The sequence below is a fragment of the Triticum urartu genome, chromosome 1A, assembly GCF_056163025.1.
Source record: "Triticum urartu cultivar PI428250 chromosome 1A, HENAU_Tu73, whole genome shotgun sequence".
NCBI lineage: Eukaryota > Viridiplantae > Streptophyta > Magnoliopsida > Poales > Poaceae > Triticum > Triticum urartu.
In genome coordinates this window covers 423,113,797-423,134,622 of record NC_141873.1, presented here as the reverse complement: position 1 = coordinate 423,134,622, position 20,826 = coordinate 423,113,797, and positions in this window count along the sequence as shown.

Here is a 20,826-nt window from a genome sequence, read left to right as displayed (position 1 = left end):
CTCACCTCCCTTGCCTTGCTCGATGTGGTGGTGCCTATGGCTCAGACTGCCCATGCACAGTTATAGGGTTACAAAAAGTGTACCCCTCTTTTTGTACACCGACAATGAATGGCCACTAAATTTCCATGAACTTGTACATGCATTGGTTAGTTTCCTCTTGACCCTGCTTGTGTCGGGTGATCTAACGCACCTCGAAATCCAACATGTAATGGTACTACTACTAGTATAGTAGAATTGAGACTTATCAAACGGAAAAACGAATGTTTTTTAGATGAGCCCTATAAACCCTAGTGGGTACGTACTCCGGAAAAAGAGATTTTTCCAAAACTAAGTCGCTCCCTTTCATGAATTCTGTAGTATACTCCTCCGTCGATGCTCCCTTTCATGAATTCTGTACTTCCTATCGCCGACATGTGGGAGATATAGCAACCGGGTCGACGTGTCAAGCACCAAATAAAAGTGTAGAATAGTAGGGGGACGCACCCCACTCGTACCGGCCCAGTAGTAGTAATGAGAAATGAGACGTCAAATAACAATGTCGCACCTTCCCAGACGGACGTGGCAACCATTATTTGACACTTCGGTTCACCATCATCTCAAACCACGTAGTATTGCTTCTGCCTCAAGAGGGACACACGCATCGCCTTAGTACATCATGACACGTGGGACCGCATGACAGGCCATGCTCCCCCGCCGATCGCTCGGTAAAATCACCTCATTTTTACTATACTTCCTCCGTATCGGTTTACCACATGGCATGCACGTCGCTCTAGGTTGAGAATTTAACTGGCTATATATGTGATGAACAGTACTCTGGCCTTTTAAAAAATGTATAATTTTGTACAGTAGTACTGTTGATGGATTGCGCCATGGAGCAAAAATTGAAATTAAAAAAAGGTGGTACATATAGAGAGCGCTCGTCGCCAAATTATGCATATAGTACTATTAAAAAAGCTAGTACGTGCTTAATTGGGGTGCTAAATTCTATTAAAGAAATACTAGTAGTATGTACATACTGAAGAGTTAAAGTAACAAGAAGAAACATAACATAGTTCTGGTGGGGGCTCAGCACAACATACCCCTCAAATTAATCTAAGCACACCTGAAATTAAACTATGCAACTAATCCGGTAGACACTGCATTAGAAGTTTAGAACCACCATGAGCAACGACACTGCCACCTTACTCGGAGTCCTCATCCACATCCTCGACTTCGTCCTTGTCCCTCTTCCTCTTGGCCGATACTTCTTTGCTTGAACCGCACACTTGGTTGTTGCTCTTCATCCAACCCTTGTAGATGTTGAAACAAAGGTTGCCATCCATTGTAGTGTAGTGGATGTGGTCTATCTAGTACATTCCGCTGCCATGCATGACGATGAAATGTGTAATGAGGTTTGTCCAGTTTACGGTACGAAGGATGAACCGAGGCTCCTGCTAGGGTCAGCATTGAAGGCTGACGAGAGGGCACCAGCCGATTCTTCTGGAGGTCGAAGGGGTTTCCTACAACGAGGCCTATCCGACCGAGTACTTCTTTGTCATTCTTAAAGTCTACAGTAATGAAATTCATTCTTTTGTCCTTGAGGAAGTTCTTAAAATCCTGGCACTCAACGTCGGCATGGCATATGTGGTAGACCAAGCAAACATTATGTACGCAAATCTGGATCACAGCGGGCTTCTTCCTCTCTTCGTCCTTTAGATCCTTCCCTCGTCCTAGGACTGTGGTGTACTCAACATCTAGACCAGCTACCCACTCATCATCTGAGTTTTCGAATATGCGGCTGAAGCGAGAAAGGCATCATTTCACCGTCGCGGAAGAACGGGTGTAGATGATGTCGAACTCATCGTCGGTGATGGTTTTAACCTTGTACTCATCGCCGATTGTGGAGATTTGGGACGCCATGCATTTGGGAGGAGGGTTAGGATTAGTGGAACTGCCGTAATGTGAATGGATGGGACGACTAGGAGCGAGCCGTCGTAGTATTGAAGGACCTGCGGGGACGAGTAGGAGCGAACTGCTAGCGTGCGAACGACAGGGTAGTGGCTTTCCATTCTCCCATGATACGGGCTTCCGAGAGCCCTTGGATCTGAGATCGAACGGTTGCATGGTGTGATTCTATACCTATGGGTGAATATCCTATCCTGGAGGGTTATTCTGCAAATTTTCAGCAACTTAGCATGCGACCGTTTGATCTTAGATCCAAGGGCTGCCAGCAGCCCGTATCATGGTCGCGCCTACCACGACCGTCACGTCGCTCACGCGGTCGCGCCCTTGGAGATTTAACACGGTGCGTTAGGCTATCTGATGTTGGCATGTCATACATAGTCACCACTTAGTCACTCATACTACAACAAGGTTAGCTATAAGGTTGGCTATAAGTGTATTTTTTACTCCTCTCTATCTCTTTCTTTGTACTCCCTCTGTCCCATAATATAAGAACGTTTTTGACGCTACTGTAGTTCCAAAAACGTTTTTATATTATGGGACACAGGGAGTACTAGTATTTATTGCATTTGCCAAGGAGTGACCTCTTCCAATGAAATGGTGTTGCTAAGTTTGCTTCATTTAATTAGCAATAGACTCAAAATTGTCTTTTCACCTAGGTACACGCACTTACCACCGTTTCTTCCTTAGGTCACCAAACTAGTCTCTCTCTTCTTGATTAACCTGCCACATCAGACTTTATGTCTATGTGGCAAGCTTAAGCACCTGTAGGAGCAAGTAAAAGTAAGTACAATAGTGCGCTTTACATGCCATTTTTGCATATGTGGAGGAAAGAGAGGCAAGGAAAAAGTGGAGAAGTGGGCTCTCATGCAAGAGCCAGCCTCTACTACATGGTGGAGCATTGGGAGAGGCACCTGTATGGAGGTGGTCAGGAATCGGGAGACTCATGCCGGTCGTAGCGCCGCAGTTAAAATGATAATGGCAAGTCAAATCACGGGGCCCCAACTGTCCAGCAGTAACTTGCTGTCAAATCACACAGCCCTACGTTTGCAGCAGCCTACTCCCTCGTCTTCTCCCGTCTCTGTCGAACCGACTAGGCGGAACTGCCCCGCCTACCACGCAGGAAAAGCCCCGCCCTCGACTTTTAAATACAACTACATCCGCTTAAGAATCCAATGATATACTTTTTGTGACATAGTAACTCATGTTTAGTTAGTCAAATGGATGACCTAGAACTACGTGCAGGCCCTATAAACCGAGATGCCTAAAAATAAAAATAAAACCTAGACGGAGAGGGTAGTTCAGCACGTATCTTTTTAGATCAATATAGTCGAGATTCACCAAGGAGCAAAACCAAGTGGTAGGCTGCTCCTGTCGTGTTGGCGTAGCAACTCAAGCAGGATCAGTCTGCACACGAAATGGCGACACACTTAACAGGACCCCTTTGGCCGACATGTGGCTCATCCACCGTCTTGTTCCACGTGTGATGCACCAAATTACAGTTCGGAGCAGAAGTTGGAATTGGAGGCACCCCGGTCGTAGCGCCGCAGTAGTAGAAAATGAGCGATGAGGGGTCAAATCACAAAGCCCCACCTTTCCCGCATTAAGCTGGACGGACGAAGCAACCATCATTTCACTCTAGGGTGTAAGAGCATAGAGAAAAGAGAAAACAATGATGCGTGTGGCAGCTACCTAGGGCACCCTAGGGTAGGGGTCTCCACTCCAGATCCTTTTTTTTAAGCGCCTCTTCTACAAATCGGCTTCTCCCTCGTCCTCTTGAAGAAAACCGATGATGAGTGCGGTGGTAGGGTTTGTAGGAGTACTACGGTTTGTGGGGCCACATCGTAGTAAACGGAATCGAGTCGATGCCTTAAATATGTGTGGGCCGCTTGGTTTTACGGGAACGAGGCATCATTTTGGGTTCTGGGACCAGTGGAGATATAGTACGTACAAAAAAATTTGGATGTAGGTTTGACCGAAAGGCAATGATGCATGGGCCCTGCATTTTGATATAGTCGGGGCCTCGTGAAATTTGCTACTCTACTCAAAACTAGTAAGGTACACATGTATTGAACGCATGATATTTCGAAACCAAATTATGAATAAATACACACTATAGAATGTAAAGCTTTGAGTCATATATGCATGATGTAGATATTCGTTTAGTTCTTATAGTTCATCTCATTCCAAATCAATTAGTTTTATAAAAATGTTAAGATTCATGGGGTTGTGCATTGTAAATCATAAAGTAAAAAACAAATAATGGCAATTTATTTAGAAAGAAATAATCAATTATGATACAGAAGATTCTAGAACAAAGGGGAAGTGCTTGTGTTTTGAGGTTTGTGCATTATGCTTAAGTTCAACCATGGAGTCTTCTAAATTGTACATGTGGAAGATCTGGTGGAATGTTGATGATATCCAATGGCCAGTAGTGCTCGGATTTGCCTATCTCTACACTGTAGGGTTAGCTTCATCCAGCGACCATCTTTCAAAGTTCTTGGCACACTATATAGTTCTTGTGCCATAGTTGCATGATTTGGGAAAAAGCTACTAGTGGGTTGTACTATCTATTTAGGAATAGAAGATGTATACATGGAAGTTGTAGGGAAAGAGATGACATGGAGCATCTCAATTCCTATGAGTAGGGATTGGAAAAGAGATGTCATTTGGTTCACATCATAGGAACTTTTCTATTGAATCTAGAGATGACATGTATCTCAATTCCCATGAGGAGGGATTAGAAAAGAGATGTAATTTGGTTCATATCATAGGAACTTTTCTATTGAATATACGCTAATGTTTATTTTAATTTGAAATTAAAGGAGTATAGGAATCCATTCATATGAACCAATTGGCTCTAACGCTATAGAAATGATATCATGTTTATTTCCTTTGAAATGTGGAGTATATGAATCTATTCCTATGAACCAATTGGCTCTAAAGGAAAAAAATCCTATAAAATCATATCATATAGAGTTCCTATGATATTCCTCGACACTAAAGGATGCTTGAAATTGCTGCGGGTGATACGATGGTCTTTCTTTGTAGACTCATCACCCATCTTTATAGTTACCTCTCGAAGATGAAAGAAATGATATATATACATGGTATTCTACATGTGCAATTTGGTACACGAAAACTCGGTAAAAGTTTGCGAGGTTGGAATTTTCAATAAAGCTATATCCATTGCATTTCGGAACGGAGGGAGCATATGTCAGTTCCTAACACTCATGTGGAAGATTTGTGTGTAGGAGGAGTGGCTGTTCTGTTAAATGACATGGCAAAACTGACACTGTTGGATGCCGATCTAACAGTTCTTACGGTGTTCGTAAGGAAAAGGCATGTGGCGAACGTTTGTTGAATAATGATTTACGGACACATGCATTGCATTGATACGTGGACCTCTCTCTCTCATGCACACACACCCTCACGAGTCACGACTCTCCCGAGTCCTCTCGCAGACTCGCATGTCGCACCCACCGTCTATCTGCAGGTAGATGTCACGCACATATGTGCTCTTCACACCCTACCCTCAGAACTTCTAAAAAACAAAAGACGGCACGCACATTTTATTTTAGCTCACACGTCACACACTTATAATATTACTCTTGCGGCAAATGTTCTTTGGGCATAGTATATTGTACTCTCACGAAGAGAAGCGGTGCACGCACGCACTAGTTCTCTCACACCCACTCGCGGGTACACGTAGGAGCGCATTTTTTTGAAGCTAGTACAACAAAATCACTCCACTATATATAAAAGCAGGAGCCTTGGCGCTTGCTTTACTAGGGTTCCTCTCGTTCACTCTCTCATGCTCTACAGATCTAAGCAACACATAGGTGGCCACACTCTCTCTCAGCTCACGGCTAGTCAAAAATCCAGCCGGACAACCTCGACCGGGGCAGGGGTGTAGGTGCATCGTTCACGCTGTCCTCGATGGCGAGGGAGGAGACCAACGGCTCCCCGCGCGTCCCGATCGGCGGCCGTGCCGTTCTCTCTGAGAGAGTGCCGGCTCGTGAGGGCCTCCAACCCCTTCTTCCTCCCTACGGTATTGTGGCCAAGATGCGGCCTCCCGACGCCATCTTTGCCACATGCCGACGACCCTCAGGTATACATTCCTTCGAAACCTGCCTTGCTCTACTGCCCCAGCTCCCTTCGTGTGGATCCTTTTCTACTTCCGTCCGTTGTTCCAAAGCCACCTAGACTTCGACTATTATTAGAATTAAAGCTAGTTCATACAGTCGAGTCAAAGCGTTGGTTCAAACAGGGAAGAAATTGGGAAAGTTGTAGCATGAATCTAGGACTTGGTTCTAAGAGGAAACGGGGGAAAGTAGTAATATCTGTCATTGTTTAAATAACCGTATTTTGTATTGGCGCAAACAGGGATGTCTGTCTCCATATCATTTCGGGATGTCTGTCTCCGTATCGTTTCTATCCGCGTAATCAAAAGCACACACCTCAGTTTTAGTACAACTGCGCAAAATGAGATGGCTATCCCTCGTTGCCGTCGTCTAACCTCCCGTCTTCAAGGTATCCCTACATTGGTAGTAACTAAGGTAGAATGACCAACACAATCTAAAAGAAGTTGATTCATACGTTTTACTTCCTGATTGCAGTGCAGGAACGACCGAAAACAACTGCATCCTAGTCTGGAATGCACTTTCTACCAGTTCATCCATGGATCGAGGACTAGCCGGCATGGCTGCACGGCGGTTTTTTGGACAGTTGCGCGGACAAGAGGCATTGTGGTATGCTTATTTCTGCAAATAGCGGTGCTTAAATTTAGTGGAATGCACAAGCATTTCAGGTGGTCAGTACACTGCATGGTTCAGTTTAGCATTCCACCTGAGACCACAATTATAATTGGTTATTCTGGAATGAGAAAACCTAACCCTGGATGGTGGCAACAAGAAAAAACCATAGTGAACTCCAGGAAATTTAAGCCTGTCGGGAGGCCCTTTGCTTAGAGAAGTCTTGCTTGTTTTTTCCTGATTTGTAAACCTTCTCACAACTTCGTCTTTTGCTGTGAACTAGTATATGTTTGTTATGTTCTATGAATCATTGAGATGTATAAAATTTCTTAACTTATACTTTTCAAGTATTTTATGAAGACGAGTTTAATGTGAGTTTTCCACATGAGCGCTGGACTAGCGTGTGAACGTTTGGAATTTATTACATTGTGGCCTCAATTAACTGCATGAACCACTGTAACAAGATACATAGTTGCTTATATGTCAGACAGCAGATTGTTGATTGTTAGCTGGTCGATAGCCTAGTGTTGAAGCGAGCTGAGCAAATGTGTCGTGTTTTGCACAACTACTTACAAGTAGGGTAGCACCAATAGTGTTTACAAGTATTATGTATACGTCGGTGCACAGTTCTCGAACGAGTGCTCTATTTCATCAAAACACACACTGCTCGTATGATAAACCGTGACAACTTATGTCTTACCATGCCATATTCATGAAAAAACTAGTGAGGACGCATCTGTTTCGGCAACAATTACGATGGTTCTCACATGATTCACGGGCACACAAAAGTAGCAGCAGTTCCCATAGACGGATTCAAACAGAGTACTAGCCCTAGAGGGGTCGATAACAGGCAAGGTTCGGATAATTAGACACAATCCAAACTACTATTAAACACTAGCTGGGGCAACTATTTCATGCCTCGATCTAATTTGGGATGGACATAAGACAGACCTTGCCATGAACATCATTGAGGACGTCCCGCAGCAGCTCAATCCTGTGAACCTTCATGAAGACAACCTTGTGGCCTTGCCACTGATAAACTTGTTTATGGAGGCATGTCATGTCATCTTCCTGCGTAAGCTTGACAAGAACAGTATGCCTCACAAACGAAGGACTAGCTTTGAACTTCTGGTGCTTCAGTACACCCTGGACAACACGCCTGACAACAGTGAGGCTGGAATACAACTCTTCATTGGTATAACCGCAAATGTCTTCCATGATCCAACAGCCTAAGAACTCTGTTTTCCCAGTGCGTATATTCAGGTCGTCTGCCTCATAGCGAGTGACATGTACAACCACACAATCCTTGTTTGCATCAGGGCTCTAATTGAAACCGAAACACATTCTGAATTACTTTTCAGTATAAGAAACGCAAGTTATTTAAACCACTATGTATAGCATGGCATCGAAGATAATAAAATTTTGCATTATTAATCACCACATACTTCCTTTTCTAAAAAAATCACCACATACTTAGATGAAAAACCACAATCGAGATCCGCAAAGAAGGAAATCACCTTGGGCAGCTCAGCAGGGGGACACATCCTCGAAGGGGGAAAACTGCTCCTGCAGTGCCACGGGGGCTATAACCTCAAACGGGTCGTGAGCGTATCTGGGGTCGGCTCGGTGGTTGCCTCCATCTTCTTAGAGCTCTCTGTCTTGTGGAAATCAGCCTCCCGCGTCTGCTCCAATATCGGCAGATCTTTGCCTGGTTCTCCATGGTCCATCATGAAACTGACGAATACTAGGAGACCACTGAAAGGAAAATACAATCGCAATGACAACGAAACAAAAAAGAGAGTGGGGATCGATTACTGCTTTGCAAAAGTTCTTTTTTTTCTCTGAACAAAAATATACCAACATCACGGATCCGCTTACCTTCCCTTCGTTCGGAGAGAAGAACAGTGGCAGATGCGAGTGTTGCCTTTCTTGAAGATGGTGAGGGAGAAGGGGATTTAGCAAAGAGTGAAATGATGGTTGCTTCGTCCGTCAAACTTAGACTGTGGCGAGGTGGGGTTTTTTGATACGACGGCTCGTTACTGTCGTGCTACGACCGGGGTGACTCTCCGCCTGCATACTGCCTTATAATTTGGTGGATGGCATCTGGGCCCGCGTGCTACATGGCCTGCATGTCGGTGAACAAAAGTATACCGACATTCAGTAGAGGGAGACGTTTCAATGACCTAGCAGGAGCCAGAAGCGGTAGAGTGTCTGCACTGTACTAGTAGTAATTGTTTTTCTGGGTAGCTGTAGAGTGTCGCCACTGTACTAGTAGTAATTGTTTCTCTGGGCCCAAGAAAAAATAGCCCATCCACACTAGTAAATAGTAAAATCAATTCAAAAGCCCATATATTTACTGAATTGATGGATGGTTATGTTGAAGAGCAAAAAAAGGAGTTTCAGGTGGGCAAAAGAGCTTCTGAACGTGCCGGGCTTCTATTTACAACATATTGTGGTCATAATCCAGTAAATTTTATGACCCAGGATGTTCATTCTACGGACCTGACCGATCCATTTGACTGTGCCTGCCGAAAACAGTGCTGGAGTTAGATGTTGTTGCCCTTTTCAATCTGTTTTTTTTTGTAAACCTGATGAACAATTAACCCTCGTGCTTTTTTACAGTTTGTAAGCTGGAGTTAGATGTTTCTGCCCTTTTCAACTCGGTTGTGACTATCATATTTTCTTTGAAACAAGGCAAATGGCTTGCCATTCGTTTAATTTAGAGTGAAATATTGTAACAAATCCCAACCAAGGGAAATAACATCACTCTCGTCGGCTCCTTGAGCTCACTGTGCATTACAGAAGCCAAGTGATTAGCCCCCCCCCCCCCAGCACCCACAAACTTATTTCGAACTAGCTCATCAAATGGGCTGTAAATTTTCATAGGCAAGGATGCATGACCATGACAGATTTGGATTCTGACATTTGGGACCCGTGAGGAAATAGCCTATCCAAGGTGGTGTCGACTTACTAGCCAGTCAACAAACGATTCTGCCTACCAGCCATTGGATTGACATCCAACATCTGTCGTGCATCTTCTATCTCTTGTCTTCTTCTTCCTCCAGCCGCCCAAACCAAACCACCCCGTCGGCTCCGCCTGCTCCCGCCTCTGCCGCCCTAACGTATGTACCCTCCAACGTTGGCCAGTCCCTCCCTCTATTCCCCCACACGTCCTGTTATTACCCTGCGACGTCAGCCCCAACATGCACCTGCTCCCGAACCAGTCAACCCTCGAACTCCCCTCCGCCTGCGACTGGACCGGCGCATCATCAACGGCTCCTGTTCGTTCCGTCCGAGGCCTCGCCTCGTCCTCCGCCTTGCGGCCTTAGTGAGCCAGGGTAGTCTGAGCCACGGGCACCACCACACCAAGAAAAGCAAGGGAGGTGAGCCAGGGTAAGACCGAAGCTCAAGAGAACTACGATGCCAAGGCCAAGACCACGAAGATCAAAGGGGACGAAGCGGACTCCCCCGGCAAGATCCTTGCAGGGAGACAGTTCTAGCAGCCCCGACAAGACCCTTGCCGCGGCGACTCGTCCCGCGCCTACGGAGCGAATCACCCTCAAGTCCACTGCCCCCAAAGGGCAAGGATTCAGGAGACATCCCCGTGGCGGCATGCAGATCTTCGTGAAGACATTCAAGATCAGATACGCACTAAGGAGACGACAACCCTTGGCGGGATCCTAGCCGAGGAAGACCACAAGGCCCCTGGCAAGCGCCTTGCCGGGGATGACAGCAGGCGCCTCGGCAAGACCCTTGCCGGGGCCTCGGCAAGGCCCTTCCCGAGGACACCCGCGGGGCCACCATAAGGCCCACGCCGACTAAACCTCCACCACTGCATGCATGTAGCTGCCGGCCCAACCAGCTGGGCAGGCACCTATGTGGCCGCATGTAGATCTTCGTGAAGACCCACCACTGCGCCACCTTAGCTGCCTGCCTACCTACGTGGCATCTCAGGCATCGCTGGCCAGGGCGCGTGTCGACACAAGAAGGAGCGGCGATGGACAAGACAGATCTCTCCCCCATGCCCGATAAAGCAAGGACACCTAAGCAAGACGCATTAAATGCGCCTTGTCATGTAATGCGAGAGATAACCTCGCATCACTGTACCCTTTCCACCTCCTGTGTGCCACTGTCACAACCCCTTTTTCTATAAAAGGAGGCCCGAGGCCACCAGGAGAAGGATTCGGCTTTTTGGAGCTCTCACGCCCCATAGCTAGCTCAAGAACACAGATATACAATCCACCAAAGCAGGAGTAGGGTTTTACGCATCCTCGCGGCCCGAACCTGGATAAACGAACCATGTGCTACCTGTTAGATCCGCTCTTCTCACGACCCCGCGCCCCGCCAACCGTAGTAGGGATTCTTGTGATCCCATAGGAGTCATTCCCGCCGACATCTCTGGCGCGCCAGGTAGGGGGCGCAGTTCTGAGAATCTGCTCTAGCAATCAGCCCAGCACTCCTTCATCTTCGTGGCTCTTGGAGAGGGAAGGAGGCCGGAAGATTAGCGCTCGAAGCGACTACAAACAGAAGCTAAGTTGCACTGAACCCTTATTTGTTCTATCCTTCTTATATGAGGTTATTCCCCTCGGAGATGTCACGCCTTTGTATGAGAAACCTGCACGCTAGGGGGCTCTCCCACGATCGGCAACGCTCTTGCCCTGTTTCGTGTCCGCTCAACAGCTCAAGCGGCTGCGTCGAGAATGGTAGAGTAGCCTTCCGCGATCAACAACGCTCTCGATTCTGACTCGAGTCAAGCTCGATAGTTCGAGCGGCCACGTTCAGAACGGAAAGGTGGCTCGTCCGGCAGCATGCATACCTGGCAGGCCCATGGGGATCCGTGCCCAAAACGTCGCTAGGGGCTTCTGCGCCGGCGAGCCTACCCAATCGACGTAGGGCGCGCATACAAAGAGGAATTGAACGGTGAAATAACGTGCATGAAATTAAGAGTACCGCAAAGTTATATTACATCACATCATTGCTGCGGTTCTAACTAAAGATGAAATTTGTCTTGGTCGTGAACCTGCAGCGGCGGTGAAGAACGGGATGCCTAATCCCGGCGCTGGCCTTCCACCCTCTTGATTTCGTCGATGCTGCTGATGACGGGCTTGATGCGCTCCTTGAGAACCATGAGGTCAATACCGTCCGGCAAGCTATCCATCACGGCACCGAAGTTGAGGTCGGGGTTCCAGTACGCCATCTTGGTGAGGACCTTGGTCATGACCCCCCGGCAAAGTCGCCGGGCTTCCCCGACCAACGTGGCCGCTTTGCTAGAGTGAAGATAAGCCAAGGCTCCAAGGACGCCCTCGTAGAATAGAGTCATCTTGGTGTTGACGGTCCCGCTCTGCTCAGGGGTGTACCTCACGTTTGGCATCCCCATGGTGGCCAACTGCGAGGTGACCCTGCCGGCGACGTCCTCCAGACGGCTGATCCATCTGTTCTCGCCCGCCACATAATCCTGGTGGGAGGCGGCCTCGTTCACCCGCAGCTGCTTCTCCTCCTCCAGACTCCTGGTCAAGGTCTCCTCCCGAGCCCTGCTCTCCGACAACATCTTCTCGAGATCCTCCAGCTTCAGCTTGAGATCTCTGACGGAGTTTTGCGCTTTGGAGAGCTCCCCAGCCCTGCTGATGACCGCTCCTTGCGCCTCCACCAAGGCGTTGTTGAGTGTGCTCTTCTTGTTGGACAGCTTGAGGGCCTGCTCCTTCAGCTCGTCCTGCGCCACCTCCAACTCCCTTACTTTGCCGGCATGGGACAGAGCCTGGGCATCGAGTGCCTCCTTGTGCCTCCGCTCCAGCTCGCGAGTCCACCGCGCGACAAGGGCCTTGAGCTCCTCATCCTTGCCACGGAGTGCTGTGGCAAGCTTCGCCTCACGCACGGTGAGGTCCTCTTCCTGGGAATCCAGTGCGGCTTGATGCTGGTTCCGGACGGGCTCGGCCGCGGCAGCCAAGTTCGCCGCCTTTTCCTGGGCCTTCTCGATGTCAGCCATCTTCATGGTGAGCTCGACATTGCGCTAGGCCAATTCCTCCTGAAAGGCCCTCTGCTCCTCGCGAGTCTGGTGGAACCAGGTCTGCGTCTCAGCAACGCGCGCCTTGAAATCCACCTCCGCCTGGTCCATCATTGTCGTCCTGGACTTAACCTTGTCCAGACGGACACGGTAGAGCGCCTGGAGTTTTCGGAAGTTGGCCTCCATAGCGTGGAAAAGCTGCTCTTCTGGAGAACCATCACCGCCAACGTCCGGCTCACCGAAAACCTCGAGCCCGGTGGCGGCAAGCACCTCGCCGTCAAAGACTTCCCCTTCGGCGGGCGCCCGGGAACTTGACACCCATGGGAGATGGACGAAAAGATCGTCGCCCACCTTCAGATATCTGCCGGGGCCTGAGGTTGAGGAGGAGGGAGGCTGATCATCAGCCACCTCTTCCTCAGCAGTGGCCTTGCCGGCTTCCCCGGCAGGCCCACCATTGCCGCCCTCGGCAGAAGCCTCGCCGGTCGCCTTGGCGGCCCCCGCAGCGGTGTCCCCGGAAGCATCCTTGGTGGCCTCATCAGTGGCGACCTCGTCAGCATCCCTGATGGCCTCCTTAGCAATGTTCCCAACAACAGTATCCACGTCCTCCATACCTATTGAAGGAGGGCCTGGATAGTAATGGGAGCATTGAAGCCAAGAAAAAGAATAAGGGAAAAACAGAGACGGAGGACAGGCGACTCACCAGTGCCAGGCTGTGAAGCAGAAGTCCCCTCCCCGCCAGCATCCGGCACCGTGGCAGAGTCACCAGCGCCCAAGTTCCCCTCTTCCTCCTTGGGTGTGGGCTCCGTGCTTGATGCCCTTGCTGGGGACGCCCCTCGCGGCGGCGTAGTCGATGGGGGTGGTGTGTTGGGGGTAGCCCTCTGCGGCTCCTCCTGCTGCCGCTCCCCTCCTGCAAACCCGACAAGGTCAACACCATAGCATCGAACTCCTACCACATGTCGAGTAAGAGGAGGGTGAAGAACTTACGCTGGGGGCTATGCCGGGGGCTGCTGTCCGGGCTACTCAACACCACCAGTGGTGTCTTTGAAGCCCCAGCTAGGGGCTGACTGCTCGCCGAGGCCTTCGCCCTCTTCACCCTCTAGGCCAACGTCTCTGCATCCCTGCAAAAGCAAAAACGGATCAAGATGAGTGACTTAATTCAGAGGAATTGAAATGGCAATGAGGAATGGAGTACTTACTCGTCATCCACTACCTCTTCTTCCACCACTTTCCTTTTCCTCTTCGGGCTGAGAGGCCCAAGATCAAAAGTGACCTCCGCGTCAACATCCGAGTCGACATCTGCCAAAGGAGGCGAAGACGGCAGGGTTTGTGCGCGCCCAGATGTGGAAGGGGCTGATGTCTTCTTCTTCTCAGCGGCCTTCGTCAGCCTCTTGGCTGTCGCGGCCCTCGTGTGACGCCCGGACCCCTCTAGGGTCAATTGAGGCTGCATAGCCCTACCGGGATGGACCGGCTCGCTGGAGCCAGCCCGCCACGGGATTCACCCTCTTCCCCTGGTTGGCGTCGAGCCCGCCGCCGCCTCCTCCTCCTCCGATGACTCCTCGGCCACGTCTTCGATGAGCGGAGCTCCAGTGTCGGCGCTGCTGACCTCCCCGGAGGCCGCCGCCCACCGAGTGAGCTCCTCTTCCTCTGCAGCCATTGCGGCCTTGTCCTCCACACCCCCGGCGCTGCCGGCCTCCATGGCAAGCTGTGCCTCCCTCGCCCTAGTGGCGATGTAGTCCAGCTCTGCCTGGGTGGTGTCCATGACAAGCCACCGCTCGGCGTTAGCATTGACATACACCTCGATTAGGGTGTCAAACAATTGCTGCACATCTGCATCCTTCGGCTCCTTCCAGCTCGAGACAGGGCCGTGCGCGTTACAGTCCGGCATCATAGCAATGACCTCGGACCGACGTGAGTTGTTGCACAACAGGACCACCCTCGCTGGCAGCTTCAAAAACGACCCCTTGAGGGCCTTGCCAACCTTTAAGGCAGCCCTCGCGGCCTTGTCGGTCCGTTCGACCTCGCCATCGCGACCCACATCAAGCTGGAAAAGTCGCTGGCCGAAGTGGGCATGCGCCAGCACTGTGAAGTTGTGATTGAGGCCGGGGCGGAGTCGCATAATGTCAGCCGGATTCGTAAAGAGCCAAGCTGGCCTCCCCTTGTTGTGCAACGGGGCGATCCAGCGGCGAATGAAGTCCGCCCCGATCATCTCAAGGGTGAGTCCGGCCCGGGTGAGCCGGAGAATCCTGGTGGTGGCGACAATGAGCCTCCCGTCGGCAACGTCGACATCACTCCAATCACTACCGCGGACCGGCGGCACTCGGCGGACCTTGCAGAATTTTGGCGGGTCTTCCACTACAGGAATCAGCTATTTTGCCGTCTGCCACGGCGGACGGCAAAGGCATGAACGGCGGACGGCAAAGGCCTTTGCCGTCAGCCACGGACGGCAAAAGGCTCCAGCAAAGTAGGCTACGGTAAACAGCTACTTTGCCGTCTGCTTCCTGGCGGCTGACGGCAAAGGCCCTTTGCCGTCTACGGCGGACGGCAATAATTGTGCTGTCAGTCCGTTAAGTGGCTACATGAATGTTTTGGCTAATCTGTAGAAGAAACTTACCACAAGGAGCTCGTACATGGCCCTTGCCTGCATGTCATTCCGTGCCCTCTCCTCCTCCATCATCTTTGTCGTCCTCTCCTCCAACTCCCGCTGCCTCTCCGCCGCCTCCGCCAGAAGTTTCTCCGTTCTATCTCTCTCACTCTGTATAGCAGCCTGCAACACCACTCACATGACCATTTGTAATCATTGATGGAAGCGCACACAATGTAATGGAGAAAGATAACTGAGTACGTATCACTAACCTTGATGGCGAGTTGCACTGGCCGTTCACGAGGCCTTATCTCAGGAGCGGAGCTCGACTGGCGCGCCTTGATCTCCGGGAGAGTGCTAGGACAACGGATAAGTCCATCTCTAATGGCTATGGAGCCATGGGACCTCCCGCCACCAGATATCATCACCAGCTCTAGATCAATGGGACCCTGGCTCGGGTTAAAGTCCTCCCCTTTCCTCGCCTTCCCCTCATCTCTATATCTCACGAGCTTGTTGTGGGAGGAGATTTTGGTGAAGTTGTTTGCATCATCGAGGTCAGACTGAGAGAAAGCCTTGACTTTCTTGAAAGAGGCAGTGTGGGCCATGGCATACAGGTCGTACACCTCTGGCACCTTATCCACCTTATTGTAGCGTGCCTGAAAGAGAGAAACAATGAAAATTAGTAATTAAAGGTCTCAAGCTAGCATGATGAATGAATTGCATGAATCATGAAGCAAACCACATCCCCAGTTGCGCCCGAACTGATATAAGTTGGAGCTGCCTTGATGGTGTGGCACACCTTCCATTTGGGCAAGTTTGTCCTTGGCCTCGTTGTGGAGGGCTAGCCATTGTTTTGAGCACCACTCATCGACCAACACCTCCCAACAATCCATCCGATCCGCACACCATCTTGGAGGCACCTAAGTTAGCAAATAGAAACTTGAGTGCTACGGCTAAGAATTACTAAATGAAGGAACTTAAGTAGAGAAGGCCTTAAGAATTACCTTCATGTACTGCTCCTTACTCAGGAACTTATCGCGGCACGCCGGCTTGGTCTTCTTGATACCACGCAAGGCGTAGTAGTCTCGAACAGCCTGCACCCGAGCCTCGTGCCGTAAGTTTTGGAGTAGGCGCTTGTAGACGTTCTCGATAACATGTGCCGCGTCCTCCTCGTATCCCTCCTCACACCTGTAGAATGTCTGCAATCAAATGAGACAATATTGATTAGTACAATTAATAACTAGCTAGTTGAAGATTTTTAAATGTGTAAAGGAGAAATTACCCAGAACTTTCTGATCACCATGTCTGCCCTCGTGTCGCACACGACACCGTCGATAATCTCATCCGGCGGGGCCGGGGCAGCCACGTAGTGCTCCCAGCTCAATCCAAGCTCTGGAAGCCGACCCTCACCAGGCAACGTGACAAACCCCGGGAAGTTTTGCCGGCAAAGAACTCCAAGGACGGAGTTGGGCCGGCGGACACTATGATGGTGGTCCCTTGACGTAAAAAAATTGAATACCTGACACTACTAATAATCTCGATCAGTATCATCAATAAATGCATAATCATCATCATCACTATAATCAATGATGGGCTCATATGGTTCATTGGCATCAACATGTGCAAGGCCACCTTGACGTAATCGGTCAAGCATTGACAGGTCATCCGCAGCAGTAACCTCTTCTTGTTCCGGCTCTTCTTGTTCCTCCTGTGGGGTGATGTCGGATTCATTGTCGCTGTCTACTTCAATGTTTTGGGGTGAAGTATAGCGGTTCTTGAAACGCTTTTTGGAAAGACGTGTCTCTTGGAAGAATTCTCCTTCATATGTGTCTGGGTTAATGTGAGGTTCATAATCCTCTTCCTTTGGGGGAGAAAGTCTAGCACGTGGCGGCACTTCATAAACGACATCCCAACCTTTCAGATTTGGATTAGTTTGGCAGGCCCACGGTAGATAGAATACTTGGGTCGCCTGTTGAGCCATAATATAGACATCAGGAACATCTAAATGAGTGCTTTGGTTGATTTCAACTAGCCCTATATGTTCATGAGTCCTTCTAGTCTCCTTTGGTTGAAACCAATAACATTTGAAGACTACGACATTCGGTGGGTTTTCACCATAGAACAAAAGTTCATAAATTGCTTCAACTCTCCCATAATACTCGGTACCTCCTTCGCCGATAGCAGATACACAACAATTTGTAGACTTTCGGTCGGCCATAGATAGCTCTTTGCCATAGGTACGAAAGCGATACCCGTTGATGTCGTACTTGTCAAATGAACGGACCTTATAGTCAAAACTATTAGCGACTTGTCTCAATTCAGCATCCATAGACTCTGAATTAGCCTACAAGTTTAATATGAAAGGATTGTTGCATTATGGACAAATTAGCGAATGAAATGAAATTGCCTAATAGAAATTACCGTTTGTTTGAACCAAGAGATGAAACCGGGATAGCCACCTCCTTGCTTTGCGAGAAGCTCATACTCTTCGACGGAATCCTTTTGGATCTCCGCTCCATACGAGAATATGGCGACGTATCGACTGTATGACATATCCAGGAATAAGAGTAGTTCAAAGGAAATAGAAGTTGCGAAACAATGTACCGAGAACTTACTCGATGTACTGCCGCACTTCTATCAGGTTGTTGAAGATATACAACGAAATGGTCCACCATTCTTCGTTATCCAAAGATACTGGATGTGAAACACTAGTTGGTGCGAGATTCCCTTTGAATAGGTTGAGGTTGGATCCACCCTTTTTAGGCTCGTCAGCATTGTACCGAGGCTTCGGATTATGCAAATGATGATTTTTGGCTTCGTAGTGCGCTGTTACGAAGTTTGCCGCCTCCTTTGTGACGAATGCCTCAGCCATCGATGCTTCAATTCTACGTTTATTTTTACATTTTTCTTGAAGCGTCTTCTGCATCCTCTCAGTTGGGTAGCACCAACGATTTTGCACGGGCCCCCCCAATCTTGCCTCGGTCGGGAGATGCAAAATCAAATGCTGCATTGGATTAAAGAAGCCCGGTGGAAAGATCTTCTCTAACTTGCAGATCAACTCCGGCGCGAACTCTTCCATTTCTTCTAGCACGCTAGGCGATAGTTCTTTCGCAAAAAGAACACGGAAGAAATAGCTGAGTTCTGCTAGTACTAGCCATTCATCCTCACGGATGAAGCCACGCAACATCACCGGCATTACCCGCTCAATCCATATGTGCCAATCATGACTCTTGAGATCAAATATCTTCAGTTTATCAAGATTCGCTCCCCTCTTTAGATTCGCTGCATACCCATCGGGGAACATGAACTGTTGTTGCACCCACAAGACAATTTCCCTCATAGCTGGCCTTCCAAGATTGAACCATGCCTTTGGCTTCGTCCAGTTCTGCTTTCCTTTCGGTTCTTTCATGTTTTGTAACGGCCTATCACATAGCGCCTCCAGATCGACTCTAGCCTTAGTATTATCCTTTGACTTCCCATCTATGCCGAACAATGTACCAAAAAGTGCCTCGGCGATATTCTTCTCAGTGTGCATCACGTCGATGTTGTGTGGGCAAAGGAGGTCTTTGAAGTAAGGCAGATCCCATAAGCATGTTTTGTGAGTCCACGCGTGCTTAGTATTATACCCCTTGAAGTACCCTGGACGTTGTGGATCTGGCTCGAGAGCGTTTAACTGATCCAGGGTCTGTTGGCCTGTCAATGCAGGTGGTGCAGAGTTTTTCACAACTCTACCCCTGATGAAGTTCTTCTTGTCTTTCCTGAACTTATGGCGAGGATCCAGGAACTGTCTATGCATGTCGAAGCAAGAAAACTTGCGACCGGCCTGAAGCCAACGAAACTCAAGAGCTCCCTTGCTTGTGGGGCACGGGAACCTTCCATGCACACACCAGCCAATGAATAGCGCATACGCCGGCAAGTCATGCGTCGAGTACATGTACCAGACACGCATTATGAAGTTTCGTTTGCTATAGGCGTCGTATGTCTTGAACCCATTATCCCAGGCGTCTTGCAATTCGTCCTTAAGCGTCTGCATGTACACATTCATATTTTTCCCCGGATAGTTGGGCCCTGGAATTATCAACGTCAGGAAAATGTTCTTTCTTTGCATAATCTGTCCGGGGGGGAGATTGAGTGGAAAGACAAATACGGGCCAACAACTGTATTGGGCTGCCGTCATACCAAACACACTGAACCCATCGGTGCTGATGCCGACTTGAGGATGCCTCGGATCTGCCGCTTTGTCAGCATGTAATTGATCAAACCTTTTCCACGCAACACCATCCGATGTGTGTACCATCATCAGTTTCCCATATGCATCTAGTTCGGTTCTTTTGCCTGTTTTGTGCCATGTCATCTATCTGGCCGTCTCTTCGACCATGAAATGACATTGAAGTCTTGGTACGATTGGCATATACCGAAGAACACTAACATGGATTTTGGTCTGTGTCTTCTCACCCATACCGTTGTCTACCACAATATACCTGGAACACTTGCAAATGGGACAATAGTTCAAGTCCGCATAGTCAAGCCTAAATAAGGCACATCCTTTCTCACAGGCATGTATCTTCTCATAGGGCATCTTCAGTGCACGGAGGATTTTGTCCGACTGGTACAGGTTTGCAGGCATTACATGGCCTTTGGGTAGAAAGCGTCCAAATACTGTCATAATTGTGTCATAGCATTCTCTGCCCAAGTTGAACTGAGCCTTCAAAGCCATTACTTGTGAGATGGCATCCAACTGACAAAGCTCAGTGTGCTCGTGGAGCGGACGTTTTGAAGACTCCAACATTTCATTGAAGGCCTTTGCAGATTCCTCCATCTCCTCATCCGAATCCCGAGCATCATCATAGTCTTGCACCATCTTTTCCATCCCGGTACGATGCTCGTCGGTGCGACGATGATCCACCTCAGCTCGGTCACGTTGGGCAGACTCACCATGAAATGTCCACACCGTATAATCGGGCGTAAAACCATTCTTCTGCAGGTGTTTACCCATTTCTGCCTCTGTCCTCTTTACACAATTGCCGCATCGGAAACAGGGGCACCAAGTTTTCCTCTGGCCATTTGCAAATGCGGCTTGCACAAACCCCTTGGTTTTTGTGAACCATTCAGCGCTCCATTCGTCCTGACCAGTGTGACCGGTATACATCCACGCACGATCACTCATCTTGACTTTCAGAGCTACTGGACACACAACAATTATATATATAATTCACCATGTATATATTCATCAGTTGATCTACTTTGTCAATTTTATTACGTCCATGCAACCTACACTCTAATAGTAATGATAGGTCCTAATCCCACCCGAGTATGTGTAGATTGGGTTCATTTTCCCATATGCTATGCTCCGGATCCGATGCAAAATTTTGGCAGCACCTCCCCGCTGTTCTCCTGGTACACGTCTCTGCAATAAACAGAGAGGATGTGTACCCGGAGAACAACAGGGGAGGCAATGACGAAATTTATGCGTCAGATCCGGAGCAAAGCATATGGGAAAACGAACCAAATCTACACATACTCGGGCTGTCCGTGGATAGCGTTGGACA